Source organism: Protopterus annectens, chromosome 3.part1 (assembly GCF_019279795.1).
Source record: "Protopterus annectens isolate FY-2018-M chromosome 3.part1, PAN1.0, whole genome shotgun sequence".
Lineage (NCBI taxonomy): Eukaryota > Metazoa > Chordata > Ceratodontiformes > Protopteridae > Protopterus > Protopterus annectens.
Window position 1 is genome coordinate 1,384,671,935 of NC_056732.1, and position 13,541 is coordinate 1,384,685,475.

The 13,541-nt window shown below is 38.3% G+C and overlaps 1 protein-coding gene across 3 annotated transcripts in view; it reads right to left on the reverse strand.

Annotated features, from left to right (window-relative positions):
• The window catches only part of LOC122798471, a 614,991-nt gene that overhangs the window by 284,605 nt on the left and 316,845 nt on the right, over positions 1-13,541 (reverse strand). The gene's annotated exons all lie outside the window — the stretch shown is intronic.

Genomic DNA, 13,541 nt, shown 5'->3' on the forward strand with positions numbered 1-13,541 from the left:
TGTAACCTTGCAAAATGTGCCAAATAATTCAGAGACCTTAAAGCAAAGGTCGCTGAACCATAGACATGCTTCCCAAACCTGTCCATCTTCCGTCACTCCATGTTGGGGGATGAACAGAGGAACTCTCCTCAGCAAGTTCCTTTTTAGTGGCTGCCACCACGACCATGGCATCAATAGGCACCCCTTTCCCCAAAACTGTTTCTCCACCAGTAATGCCATAATTTTGTCTGGTCTCCAAGGTATAGGTTCAATAATGTCACGCTCCTTCCAGAGTCACTGAGAGATCAACTCAATGAGGTCAGCAGTGGGTGGAATCACCCAGGATGTAGACAGGCCAGTACAGAAAGGCTCCTCGGATAATCCAGCCACCTCTCTGCTTAAGGATTTCAAGGATGTCTCCAAATGAGACATCTTCAGGAGGTGACCATGGGGACTCTTCACCTTCATCGAAGTCCATATCTTCTGTGATAGACTCCTCAGGGGAGTCCAAGTGCTTCCTCTTACATGTCTTCTTCTTACAGGCCTCCTCAATGGGATGCTCTGGGGAGATATCGGATGCAGTTGGGATATCCTGTTGGGAAGCCTGGAGTTTTCGTACTAACTGTCCTTGTGGAAAAGAGTGATGAGATTCCTAGTGCAGGGACATCAAAGCTGCAGACTGAAAATCCAACAGGGCTAGGCTCCGTCTGTGCTGCTGAGACAGACAATGCTGTCTCCCTAGCCTCAAAGACAGACCGCCCCAGAGAAGGAGAAAACTCGGATCTGAAAAGGCAAGCTTTTGGACCAGTGTCCCTCCCTGCTCTGAAGGCAATCCCCCTCAGGTAAAAAGCCAGAGCTGAGCTAACATGTGCCAACATTCTGAGGCTCAGAGATGGCTCCGACAATTTTGGAGTTGACTCCAACACCTTGGATCTGACAGGGAAGCTTCAGGTCTGAGAGCTCTCTGGATCTGCCTGAACCGACGTGTTCGGAATGGACTTCAGATCTGAGGACAATGCTATCCTCGGATCCAAAGCAGACAGAACTGGACATTTCAGATCCAAGGAATCTGAAACAGTAGATAGAGTCAGAGGAGGAACTGGTAAAGGGGGTGTGGTGGAACAGCGACCCTCCTGACCCAAAGGGGTAGGAGCCAGTAAGGCACCCATCCGACTCCACGCCAAGAAAATTTTTTGCACCAGTCTTTCCACATCATCTTCTGTTAAGCTCCTGGAAGACCAAGTGGAAATTACAGAGGGGGGCCTGGGTCTCTCCAAAAAGAGTGAGGGGACCCTGGAGGGTATCAGGTCCACAGAAGGTGAGTATTTGGTCCTTGGTAGGTAAATAATACTGGAAAGAATTGTTGGTTTCAATAATTTTTTTAATGGATCCGATAATTTTTTCTGCTTAGGATCCAATGCTGGAGTCAGATCCAATAATTATCTGTTTTTCTTTTTAGGATTCAGTGTTGAAGTAGGGATCAGAATGAGGTCCCTTTTTGGAAAGTTCCGAGGTCCAGAAGGAAGAAGTAGATGGACCAGAAGAAGGAGACTTTGACTCTTTACATTTAGCTTCAGATAAATCCTCTCCAAATGCAGAAGGAAGTAAACCTTTTAGGATCGTTTTATTCTTCCTTTCAACAAGGGCCCTGAGATTAAAACCATGGCAAATAGTACAGTCTTCCTGTAAATGAAGAGCCCCAAGACAATATACACATAAAGTGTGGGCATTGGATACAGGAATCTTGTGCCCACACTTGAGACATTTTTGAACCCTGCTAGTCCTTTCTCTGCCATACAGCCAAAAGCAACAATAGTAACATACACTATCAACAAGAAAAAAGTAAAGGACTAAACTTTTTTTTTTTTAAGAAAAATAAAAAATAGAAAATATTACCAGCAATGGTAAATAAAGATGCTACACTGAGTGTAGAAACTAGAAAGCAATACTAACAATAGTATTCAAGGTACAACTGTACAGAAAAAAGGGATAAGAAAGGGAGACAATATATAAATGTAAGCAATAAAGTAAGGGATAGTAAAAAACCCAAGAATAAAGAGGTTTTAACTGGAAAGAAATACAAATTCACAAAATGTAACACTTACCTGCTCAAGGTAACAGTCACCACATCTTTCATGTATAGCGGCAACGAGATATGAGGTACTTGAGGTTGTTGCATTACAGGTAAGGGAGAAGCTCGAGAGTTTTTGGTTGCCATGAGCTTTAGCAACTGCTGAGTCAGATTGAAGGGGTTGGAACTGAACCCATTAGTAGAGGACAGAACAAAAATTGACAACATCAGATCTATATTCTGCAATGGTTGTAAGATAGATTTTTTCAGTTTTAGTATAGAACCTAGGCAAAAACGCAGGTCCATAGGGAAATGCAGGTCCTACAAATTTATTTTTTCCACTGAAATAGCTTTGCTTAAAAGGTCATCTAAATAAAGGTAAATAGGGCTACACTGGAGTCTGCAGAATGATACCACTGCTGCTGAACATTTTTTGAATACTGTTGGAGCTGTGGATAATCCAAATGGCAATGCAGAATATTAAAATGAACTCCCAAAGAAAAAAATGTTAAGAATTTTCTGTAGTCTTGATGAATGGGAATATGAAGATAGGCATCCTCCAAGCTAACCATAAAGGCTTGAGGGGAAATAAAAGGAAGGAAACTATGAAAAGAGGGCACCTTGAATTTTGGAATTTGCAGGGAAGTGTTTAAGATGGAGAAGTCGAAAATGGTTCTCCATGTACCCTTTTTGTGGTACAACGAATAACCTAGAATAAAACTGGTGTCCTTTTTGGTGAGGTGGGACCAATTATGTGGTCCCCGATTGAAATTTGTTTTTGTAAGATTGGCAAAACCAGATACTGTTGGCTTGCGGAACTTGAGCAATTCCTGATGTAACTGGGGGAGGTCCCAAATCAGTCTGTATCCATGTTAGGATAATGTTTAATACCCAGATATCCAATGTTACCATACACAAAAGAGGCAGGAATGGAGAATGTTTTCCTGAAAGAAAAGAAAGGATTCGCCAAAGTGGAAGATAGGGAGTGGAGAGGTTGGAAGTCCTAGACTTGGCATTTTATCACCAAAGGATCTTTTAGGTTCTTTGAAACCTGACTTAGATTTTTCCTGCCACTTTTTCTTTCTTAGAGAATATTTTAGCTTTTGGCTGTGGCTTTTATAAAAGAAGGGTTCAGCTTTAGGGAGAGGAAAAGAATTGTTTAGAATCCTGACAGATTTTCTACCCCCTTGCAATTTTTGGAAAATGTCAGTAGAAGCTGTATCAAAAAAGATTGTCTTTGCCAAAAGGGGCATATAAAAACTTAGCATTTACATCATCAGACAATTGCTGTAAGTAAAACCAAGGGCCCCTCCTTAAAAAGATGCAGCAGCTGATAGCCTGGGAGGAGGCATCATTAGCATTATAGCCACACTTTATTGAATATCTTGCTATCTGGATAACAAAATTGAGCATAGACAGTAAAGTAGTTTTATTATGGGAGTCAGGAGAGTCAGAAATACAATGTTTGTGTCTTTAAACACCTTTATTAAAATATCACTTAAAACACAGGCATGCATACATAAAGGCAAAAGAAAACAAACCATATTAACATTTTTTTCCATTTACACATATTAAGCATGGTCTTTTTTCTTTCTTTCTTTATAACTGTTTCAGTCCAACATTACATAAATCACCTAACTCCTGTCTACCCTTATACATCACTTGTCCTCTTAAACTTTATCCTGCATGTACAGTTTCCACAAATTGCATTTATTTCTATGTAATTTGCTCCTTCCATTAACTTTGTAAAGATTATTCTTCCAGTTCTTTTATATTTTTAAAATAATCAGTACTTCAAATACAGTTGTTTAGATTTTGATTTCCACTTTCCAGCAACTGCTTTTTTGACAGCCAATAGAATTACACACAATAAGACCTTACTATGGCTTGGCAATTTGGATCCTTTGTTCCAGCTCAAAAGAATCATTTCCTTAGTTATAGCCATTTGCTCCCTCAATATAGATAATAGAGTACTCTGTATGGATTTTTTTTCGATCTGCCAACTCATTATACTCCCCAAAAAACTTAGACCCAGTTACCTCTTTCTTCCCCATCACACCTCCAACATTTGCTATCTACTGGGGAAAAATTCTTTGAAATCTACTTGGGGTATAAAAATACCTACGCAAACACTTCCAAGAAAAGCTCCTAAACCTTCTGAACTTTGCTGTATACTTGGGAGTCATAAATATGAACTCCCAATGTTCCTTTGTAAATTGTTTTTCCAGTTTTGATTCCCAATCTTAACTAATCTCCTCTGATTGATTCTTATTGTTACCATGCAATATTTTATACACCTTACTAATTACCACCTTTTGGACCCGCGGTGGTGGTGCTGCGGTAGCGTTGTCGCCTCACAGTAAGACGCTGTCCGGTTCGATTCTCAGCTAGAGCGTTTTCTGCGTGGAGACATGCGTGAATGGGCATATCTTCATTGAAGGTTGTGCATCAGGTAAAAATCAACTGCCAATCATTAGCGGACCGGAGTTCCGCTGTGGCGACCCCTAACCGGGAAAAGCCGAAAGACACACACAAAAAAACTAATTATCACCTTTTACCTGCAGCTTCCGTTTCAGATTTGACTAAAAATTCTACAAGAGCAGGCAGGCCTTTCACTTAGAACTCCTCTATCCCTTTCCCTTTTTCTATACTCTAATATCAATCCATGATAGGGAAGGCAGTCTCTAACATGCAGTCCAAACTTCTATTTGGCCTCATTCCTGTAACAAAGAAGGTAACAAGAGATCCTGTAGAGGTATTATAAATATTTTGTAAATTCTATGAGAGTCTCTATAAAGCAGATAAATATGAAAATCAAGAAAAGGTACAAATGGAAATGTTTATGGAGGAATTAAATATGCCAAGGTTAAAGGTAGACGAGACTCAATTACTAACAGGATAGGATGAGATGAGAAAAATGCTGATGTATATCCAGTCTACAGGAAAGTTCCCAGGAACAGATGGTATTCCTGTGGAAGTTTGGAATCTAGAAGAAAAAAAACTGATAAAAATCTGGAAGGTTTTGTTTAACAGTATCTTAAAAGGAGGAGAAGTACCACTGTTCTGGAAGAAAGCAGTGGCAGCTGTAATACCCAAACTAGGTAAAGATCCATCAGATCCAAATTCATACAGACCCATTTTAACACTAAACCATGATTAAAATGTGTTCATGTCTATAATGGCTAAAATAATGGCAAAAGTAATGTCAAAATTGATAGATATGGATCAATGTGGTTTTGTGGAGGGGACACAAACATTTGACAACATTAACAGAACATTGATGATCCAGAGGGAAGCAGAATATAAGAAAATACCATTATTGCTGGTGGGACTAGATGCAGAGAAAGCATTTGGCAGAGTAAGATGGGACTTTGTGAGCAGGGCAATGGAAGCATTTGCATTTCCTGAAAAAATTATAAGGTTGATTAGGAGAATTCATGAGGGATCGGAGGTGAAAATTAAAGTGGGTGGGTTCCTCTCTGATCATTTCTGCTTGAGCAGAGGAATCAGGCAGGGGTGTCTTCTTCCCCTTTATTATTTGCATTATATTTAGAACCACTGACAAAGAAAATAAGAGACTCAAAAATTCAAGGATATAATTAGTATAATTACTATAATTAGTATGGTGGTCAAGAAAAGCTGGCTATTTTTGCAGATGATATTTTTTACCTGACAAAACCAGAAAAAGACACTGCAGTGGTGTGGAACATTTTGAGACCGCTTCAAAAATTTTCAGGATACAACATTAATGAAGCTAAAGCAAATGCAATAGCAATATATTATGTACCCACACAAGAACTGGTTCAGGAATGCCCATATGTATGGAGACATGATAAAATGAAATATTTAGGAATATGGATTAAAAATCTTTCTAGTGTGGCAACTAAGGATACATAGAAAGAGACTAAAAAATAATACAAAAACTAAGGAAACGGAAGCTTTGTTATATGGATATGGATAGTAAGATCCAAGCAGTTAAAATGTTTTTAGTCCCTTTAGTCTTATACACAGATCAGGTATATATTTTATCAAACAGAGGAGAAGATGTGGGTAGTAATTAATAAAGCACTGAAGGACTTGTCTGAGAGGGGAAGATGGCAAGAGTCAAGTGAGATACGATGATTCTTCCAGAAGAACAGGGCGGATTGAGATTATCCAATTTGAAGGGGTATTTCAGATTTACGCAGTTAAGACTCATATGTATAGCACAAGCAGAAAACTATAGTGCAAAGCAAGAGGGAAGCTCAAGAAAACAGGGAGAGACTGAGATTTTGGATGCAGGTCTTTAGGAAAATAACAATAATCATGCAGAATATTCTATCCATAAAGTAAAAGAAAGTATTCTAAGAACTAAACCAACACGGGAATGGAGAAAGGAGCTTCTGATGACAGGGATGACTGCAATTAGGGACACAGACAAAAGGCAAGAGAGGGCCAGAATTTATTGGAGAAAACTGGCAAAGGAACCATGGTAATGAAAGCAAACAACTAGAGATGGGAAGACACCAAGAATTTATTTGGACTGCAGGATAGAGACTGCCCTCCCTATCAAGGATTGATATCAGAGTATAGGCAAAGAGAAAGAAACAGGAAAGTCCTAAATGAAAGCTCAGCACTGGTAGAGTTTTTAAAAGAATGGAGAACAGAAGCTGCCATTAAAAAAGGAATAATTAGTAGAGCATATAATACATTACATGATAACTATAACAATGAATCAGAGGAGGTTAGAAAGGATTGGGAAGAGACTGGATAAGTAATTCACAAAGAAACAATGATATATATATATATATATATATATATATATATATATATATATATATCATTATCATCTTCTTTCGGCTGTTCCCGTTAGGGGTCGCCACAGCGGATCACCTGTTTCCATTTCTTCCTGTCCTCTGCATCTTGCTCTGTCACACCAACCACCTGCATGTCCTGTCTCACCACATCCATAAACCTTATCTTAGGCCTTCCTCTTTTCCTGTTACATGGTAGCTTCATCCTTAGCATCTTTTTCCCAATATACTCAGCATCCCTCCTCAGCACGTCCAAACCAATGTAATCTTGCCTCTCTGGCTTTGTCTCCAAACCTTCCAACCTAGGCTGACCCTCTAATATACTTATTCCTAATCCTGTCCACCCTCGTCACACCCAGTGCAAATCTTAACATCTTTAACTCTGCCACATCCAGCTCAAACTCCTGCCTTTTTGTCAATGCCACTGTCTTCAACCCATATAACATAGTTGGTCTCACTACCCTTTTGTAGACCTTCCCTTTCACTCTTACAGGTACTCGTCTTTCACAAATCACTCCTGACACTCTTCTCCACCCACTCCATCCTGCCTGTACTCTCTTCTTCACCTCTCTTTCACACTCACCGTTACTCTGAACTATTGACCCCAAGTATTTAAACTCATTCACCTTCGCCACCTCTACTCCTTTCATCCTCACCATTCCTCTATCCTCCCTCTCATTCACACACATATATTCTGTCTTAGTCCTGCTGACCTTCATTCCTCTTCTCTGTAGAGCAAATCTCCATCTCTCCAGGGTGTTCTCCACCTGTTCCCTACTCTCACTACAGATCACAATGTCATCTGCAAACATCATAGTCCATGGGGACTCCTGTCTGATCTCGTCTGTCAACCTGTCCATCACCACTGCAAATAAGAAAGGGCTCAGAGCTGATCCTTGATGTAACCCCACCTCCACCTTAAATGCATCCATCACTCCCACTGCAGACCTCACCACTGTCACACTACCCTCGTACATATCCTGTACCACTCTTACATACTTCTCTGACACTCCTGACTTCCTCATACAATACCGCAACTCCTCTCTAGGCACCCTGTCATATGCTTTCTCTAAGTCTACAAAAACACAATGCAACTCCTTCTGACATTCTCTGTACTTCTCCATCAACACTCTCAGAGCAAACATCACATCTGTAGTGCTCTTTCCCAGCATGAAACCATACTGCTGTTCACTAATCATCACGTCCCTTCTTAACCTATCTTCCACTACTATATGTATATATATGCAACAAAATCTAGAAGATTTAGGATTTTAGCCTGGAAATGTTTACATACATATTTTTATACCCAATGTAGATACCAATGATTTTTTCCTCAGGCAGACAGCAAGTGTTGGCGGTGTGAAGGGGAAGAAAGAGGTGGTTGGGAACATATTTTATGGGAGTGCAGTGAGGTGGCAGACTAAGAATTTCCTGTGGAATGCACTGTTGGAGATGTTGGGTTGGCAAATTGGTCTAACAAGGCAGCTGATTTTTCTGAGCTATGATACAGAATTGGAATTGCCTAGACATGGTAAGGCCTTGCTGTGTCTAATACTGGTGGCTGCCAAAAAAGCAATTACTAGAAAATGGAAATCAAAAGCTAAACCAATTATACTGGAAGTGGTGAATACAGTAACAGGGATAAAACAACTGGAATTAAGCTAAGATGCAAACTACATAAGAAAATATGAAATGTGAGAACAATACATACAAGGGAGGTATATGATCTAAAAGGTGGCAGGACTTAAATGAGCTATGTATGTGAGAAAGATTGGGTAGATAAGTGATGTATAATGTTTGCAACTGGGAGTGTGCGAGTATGGTTTATGATGTAAAATGCTTGCAACTAGGATTGTGTTGGTGTAATTTGTTTTCATTTATATAAATGTATGATTGACTGTGTAGTAAGTGATGGTTTAATAAAGATATTTCTTGTTTAAAAAAAGGTAGGAATTGAATAATTTATGTAATACTGCTTAGGTTACATGACATATATGTAAAGTATAATGTTTGTTATGTTACTATAGTTTGATTAATTTTATATGGATTTAAATTTGCCTATGTCACAAATGATAATTCAATAAAGGTATTTGAAAAAATATTCTGTATGGTGGTTATTTTCCTTAAGGATCTACACCCAAAATCCCACTCTCTCTCTCTCTCTTTTTTGAACTACACCCCCACCCCACTTCATCATCAACCCTTTCCACTTTGAGTTGTAAATCCCTTCAAATCATGTAATCCTAAACCAACATGTTCTATTGGTTGAAACAATATATCCCTCTTTTGCCCTCTTCCTTCCTAGATAAATTATTTCTACTCTTTATAAATTACTGTCCACACCTTTTCCTCTCTGGTTGATAAAAATATGCCTGAACTGTATATAAATCTAAAGAGACTAAAAATATTTTTACTGCTTGCATCTTGCTATCCATAAATAAGAGCTTTCAGTTTCTCAATTTTTGTATTTTAATCTCTTCTCACATACCTTAGCTGCCATAACAGATGCCTTTTAATCCATCCTCCTAAATATTTCATTTTTATCATGTCTCCGTAAATATAGGTATTAGCTGAACTATGTCATAAGTGGTTCATAATTTATGGCAAAAGCCTTTATTTTATCTTTAATTTTATATTCTGAAAAGACTTGAAACTCTCTCAAAATGTTCCGCAGCACCTAGATGTCATTTTCTGGATTGATCTAGTATAAAATAATATCACCTTCAAATACAGCCAACTTTTCTTGATTATCATACCAATTATATCCTTAAATTTCTGAGTCCCTTATTTTCTTTGCCAGTGGCGCTAAAGATAAAGCAAACAACAAAGGGGAAAGAAGTCTCCCAAACTTGGTTCATCTTTTCAAACACAATTTATTGGCAAGAACATCACAGTTTAATTTTTGTCTCTAATCTTTCATATATATCATCCTGAATAACCTTTTTCCAAACACACAGGCAATCATAACATTTATATAAATGGAAACAAACCATATTAACAAATTTTAGTTGCAAACATTATACATCACTTATATTCAGTCATTGTCAAATATTGTATATCTCATTCATATCTTGCCTTCTTTTAAACCTCCTCCCGCCTCCAAAACATTTTGTGGATGTATTAATCCCACAATTCCAATTATCCCTGTACAATTTGCTCCTACTCTTTTCTAAAGATCCTATTTCCAGTTGTTTCATCTCTGTTACTATATTCAACACTTCTAGTACAGTTGGTATAGATTTTAATTTCCATTTTCTAGTAATTTTTTTTGTCAACCACCACAATTAGACCCTGCAATGCCTCACTATGCCTAGGCAATTCCAATTCTATATTACAGATGAAAAACATAATCTCCCTAGCTACACCAACTTGCTCACCCAGCACCTCTGACAGAGTAGTCTGCAAGGAACCTTTAAAGTCTACTAACTCATTATACTCCCACAAAATATGTTCAGAATTACCTCATTCTTCCCCATCACACTTCCAACATTTGCAATCTACCTGAGGAAAAGTTATTTGGAGTTTACTTGGGGTATAAAAATAACTATGTAAACACTTCCATGCAAAGATCCAAAATCTTTTAGATTATGTTGCATATTTGGGAGTCCTACATATATCCTACCAATTTTTCTTTGTGAACTGCTTATCCAGTCTCTTTTCCCAATCCTCTTAAAACTCCTCTGATTGATTCTTATAGTTATCATGCAATATTTTATATGCTGTACTAATTATCCCTTTCTAACAGCAGTTTCTCGTCTAGATTCTACTAAAAAAACTCTGCCAGTGCTGGTCTTTCACTTGGCATCCCCCTATTTCTTTCTTTCTGCCTGTACCTCATCCTAATTAACCTTATTTTTATATCAGGGAATGCAAATGTTTCCATTGCCTTACTCATACAATCCCAGGTTAACCTGGTAAATGATTTGACACTGTGCAAGTTATCAAAAATAAAAAAGATACCCGGTCATGTGGGTTTGGTAGTTTACGGCATGAAAAGAGAGTTGCAGAGGTGTGCACTTTATTCCCTTACCTATCCATAACCCTACTGTCCTTAACACGCAAGGTATTTGTGGATGGAAGGAGTTTAGAGGCTTTGTGTGATTCAACTAAAATCACAGCAAAGGAAGGGTTGTTTACAAATAATTAGGTTTTTTTAAAGTCCCAGTTTCACATATCAGTTTTTTTCAAGTGCTGGTGGCTGTAACTCAAGGGTCAAAGATGCAGAGAGAAAGGTATCTTGTAAAACATCCAGCAACAGGAGGCATAACTGAAGACTTTAAGGCATCCTTGTTGAACAGGTTGCACTATCTCTTCGGTGCTTCAGAAACTGGATCTTGGAAGAAGAAGCTAAGGATTCCACATCTGAATCTGAAGTGTCCTCATCTTCTGAAGACGTATCCTGTTTTCCTTCTTGGGAAGTAGAAGATGGTGTGGGAATGAATTGTGGAGGCCTTCAGACCTGGGATAGGTTTTGCCTGGTTTCTGAAGGCCAATTATTAATCAGCGTTCACATTCCTTACAGAAATTATATGCACTCCTGTTATGGATCATAGACAGAAGGAGTAGCACAAGAGGAAGTATGCTTAATCCACTGCATTCCCTTTTTTGGAGTATCAGCATATAAAAGGTGAGGAGGACCAGATTCCTGATATACCTCAATAAGGGTATCCGGAACATCTTCTCAAAGAAGTATCAGTGGTATGTCATCATATCCCTCAGAAATCACCAGCTGTGGTTCCTCCTTTGCAGCCTTACTTGCAATCTGACTGTTTGGGTGAGATATGCCTGAAAACTGCATCCTGATGTGTTAAGAAGGGGTATTGTGACTGGAACCAGAGAGAGAAGCTGAAAGTTCAGATTTCATGGCTTTTTTATGTTGCTGTTGTGGGACTTGGAGGTCACCCTACCTCTTAAGCCCTAGATTTACAACATAGATATTTACAGATGCTAAGTGACTTCTTAAATTCTTATAGACTTAGGGATGAAATACAATAAGACTATCTTTATAAGAGATCTACCAACCACAATCACATTTCCCACTCCTAGCTGACATGAAACAGCACAATTTTAGTCAAAATATAAGTGAAAACAGGAAGGGTTCTTTATGGGGATACTTATCTGCCCACAGCGAATGGAAACTGGCATAGGCTGTACAGCTGATACACCAAGGTAAAAGACAGACTTTCTTCATGGGCTGGTAGCAAGAAAGTACTGAAGAGCTTTGTGTATGTATGCCCCTTATGTACTAGAATGTACTCTTGCGCATGAGTCCTAAGTCAGACATATGGCACTTGAATAAGCTTTGGTAGATTGGCTTGATGTATGGCATCCTTGGCAGGATACTTCCAATTTGCATGCAACACTGATCTAATGAAGGACATCCAATGGCTTTAAAAGCTGTCAGACACTTCATTCTGTGACACTTTAAGTGCAGCACAGTGAAGTTTTAACAGCTTTTAAAAGCTGTTTTAACCTCTGCCACCCCTTTTTGCCAGGAAGCGCTGTCCACTTTTATCCCTAACATAAGACCCGATCTTATCAGCGCACGACTGTTCTTAACAAGCTTTTGTTAAGTACCCTCAAGGGCTGTTAAGTCTGGGTTAAGTTATGTTTTCATGATTTTGGAGAGTAATCACAGTACTCCATGCACTGCATTGTGGTTAATTTTCTTACTTTAGTAGATTTCTATTGTCTGTCCTCCATAGCCCCATAGTATGAGATAGTATAGAGCTTGTTACTCTCATTAATGTTTTCATATTTGTACCATGTAAACCTATGTACAATTCTGCCTTCTTTGTAAGCGCTTTACTTTTACCAAAGTATGAAAATTCTTCTTACGTGCAACTTCAAACATGTTTTTTTAAAACTAACGAATAGCTGAAATACTGTGTAGACAAGTTTGACTTATTAACATTTGAAATTTATGCCATGTGTACAATAGTGCAATGCAAATGACTAATTATATGAACTATTATAAATTATTTATTGAATTTTAACTTTTAGATCTGAGTTTGGTTCTGGCAGATTACTCTTAGCCAATTATGAATCAGTGTTCACTTTTCTTGCAGTAATTAATGCATATCATTAACAGAGACAGCATGATTTATAAGAAATGAAACAGTTATTAGCCCACTGTGATTTTATCTACAATATTTTATTGGAAGCAGTATACAGCACTCAATTACAATTATTTCACGAAGACAGTCGTTGCTATATTTGATGCAACAAAATTGCACATTACTTTCCCTAAAAGGAATTCCTTCTACTGATGTCACTAAAATTCACTAATAAGGTAGTATACTTCTTGTCTGCTAATTCAGAAAAGCTAGAAATACCAACAGTGCTGATGTGGCTAATTTAAACTTAACCTTTCACACACTCAGATTACTTTTGCACAGCAGCAATACAGTATGGCTGCCCAAGCAATCAACTATACAACAGTGACGAAACAGAAGGATTATACTTAAGTTTCCATTTTAGCACTGTGAACATGCTGTTTAATAGATCTTTATCCTCAAAATGGAGTCACAGTCACGCTTCTAAAATGAAACCTTTTAACCATAACAGAGATGGAAACAGCAGTGACTAAGTAGGAACATGCATACATCATACGAAATACAAGCAAACATATAATCATACTAATAGAAGAAAGTACTCCTATTTGCTGACAGTCATTGTTCTGTCTGTAATGAGAGCTG